Raw genomic sequence first — 2,565 nt, forward strand, 5'->3', positions numbered from 1 at the left:
CTCTGCTCATCTTGTCTAGGAGATATTTAATGATGTCCCCAGCAAAAGGAACTATCTAGTTATAATTTGGGGGAAAGAAAAACAAAGTGAGAATACATTGAAAATCTTCGTGTCTATGGGGCGCCTGGGTGGCTCAGTGGGTTAAGTATCTGACTCTTGATTTCATCTCAGGTCATGATTTCGTGGTTTGTGGGATTCATGGGATCAGCCGGGCGTTGGGCTCAGCGTGGAGGGTGGTGCTTGCTTAGGACTCTCTCCCTCTCTCTCTGCCCCTCCACCGCTGATTCATTCTCTCTCTCTCTCTCTCTCCCTCTCTCTCAAACCAATTTTTTAAAAAAATCTTAAACACTCAAAAATTTAGTATCTTTTTGCCGAAGGACTTTAACCAAACAATTCAACTCTGATAATACCCACTGCTCACTAGGGTGTAGTAAAACTGGCAATTTCTTAGGTTTCTGGTGGCAAAGCAGATTGGCAAAGGACTTAGAAATTGTGATCTTACGGATGGAGCCACCAAGCCTTCTGATAATCATCCGATAAGCCAACGACAGGCACAGGATGACCCGGGTCATGTTATTTATGTCACTGTAAATTTGAAAGCAAGGGAGCAACGATTCTGTCCAGCCCTCTGCCATCCACCATCCCAAATGCAGGGAGAGGGTTTCTCTGAACTCCCCTAACCTGCCTGAAGACAGATTCCCAGGAGGAGCTCCGCTGTCATCGATGCCCCCGGGGTGTCCGCAGCCCAGGCACAGGAGACTGGAAGCGACACCACACCCAGGCACACTTTGTCACAAAACATCATACCTCCTGCCTGTTCTTCTAAGGGCCATTCATCTTTCCTGGAAAGCATTTGCTACCCTCCAAGAGAACTACCTCCCCTCCTCCCCTTTTCCTATTAAACTGGCATTTAAGGGGCGCCTGGGTGGCTCAGGAGGTTAAGCATCTGACTCTTGGTTTTGGCTCAGGTCATGATCTCGCGGTTCGTGGGTTCGAGCTCCGTGTTGGGCTCTGTGCTGGCAGCTCAGAGCCTGGAGCCTGCTTCAGATTCTGTGTCTCCCTCTCTCTCTGCCCCTTCCCCACTGACGTTCTCCCCCTCTCTCTCTCTCTCTCTCTTTCAAAAATAAATAAATAAAGGCACCTGGGTGGCTCAGTCGGTTAAGCGTCCAACTTTTTTTTTTTTTAATTTTTTTTTTTATGTTTTTTTATTTATTTCTAGGAGAGAGAGAGAGACAGCGTGAACAGGGGAGGGTCAGAGAGAGGGAGTCACAGACCGAAACAGGCTCCAGGCTCTGAGCTGGCAGTCAGCACAGAGCCAGACGCGGGGCTCGAACCCACGAACCGCGAGATCACGACCCAAGCGAAAGTCGGACGCTTAACCGACTAAGCCACCCAGGCGCCCCATTAAGCGTCCAACTTTGACTCAGGTCATGATCTCACGGTTCGTGAGTTTGAGCCCCACGTCAGGCTCTGTGCTGACACCTCAGAGCCTGGAGCCTGCTTCAAATTCTGTCTTCCTCTCTCTCTGCCCCTCTCCTGCTTGTGCTCTGTCTCTCTGTCTCTCAAAAATAAACATTAAAAATGTTTAAAACGTAAATAAACGTTTTTTAAAATTGGCATTTAAGACTAAATTCTCAGCCACCTTGGGGAGTCATTCATTTCCCCGCTTGGTCACTCCCACGTGAGATATACACGCTAACGAACTCCTTGTTAATCTGTCTTTTATGACAGGGTCTCAGGCTAAAGACTCAGAAGGGTGGAGGGACAGCGAGCGTGCCCCCCGCACGGGCAGCAGGGCACCCTTACCCCGGCTTCAAGACGCTTCTGTAGCAGCTTCTTCTTGCTCAAAATCCCTTAAAGTACAGTCTCGATGTACTTGGACAAAAACCATCCCCACGACTGCAACATAACCTTGACTTGGTTCCTCCACTTCAAGTTCATATTCCTTTCCACGGGGTTTGGGTAACTTGTCACCACTGCGTGTGCCGGTTTTAAACTGTGATGTTATGGGACATTACACTCCTCCATGCTATCGCGTCTGGGGACGGGGGTGGCGCACCTTCGTGTTTATAGAGATGCTCTATACATCTATATATAGAGATGCAGTACATTGGGGTCTCTGTGGTCCCGTCACCCACCAGTCTGCCTGTGTATAATGACACCAAGCCTGTCCTGTTTGCAGCGGTGGCTCTGGCCCACGTCAGGCCAGTGACAGGGTCCCGTGTCTCTCTCTGCTTTGTGGCTTCCTGCCATTCCGGGTGCGAGAGCGCGCATGCAGGGGCAGGGAGCTCCACGTGATTCTAGTTAAACTTGATAAAGGAAGTTATGTGCCGTGATAGTGTGTGCAAATACAGGCCACTAAGGAGGGCTCAGGACAGACCCCTGCTTAAATCCCAGGAGTTGCTATGTCTACGCGGTGGCACGGTGTGGCTTCCCAGCAGCTCCAGTTTTTATTTTCCTTGCAGTGAGATTTGTTTGCTTCTTTACATGTCATGTTAACGTTATTTCCTAGATACTTCAAGTTGTTTTCATGCTATTGTGAATAGTATCTTTTAACATTGTGGG

Source organism: Hyaena hyaena, unplaced genomic scaffold (assembly GCF_003009895.1).
Source record: "Hyaena hyaena isolate Hyena2069 unplaced genomic scaffold, ASM300989v1 scaffold_46, whole genome shotgun sequence".
NCBI classification, from domain to species: Eukaryota; Metazoa; Chordata; class Mammalia; order Carnivora; family Hyaenidae; genus Hyaena; species Hyaena hyaena.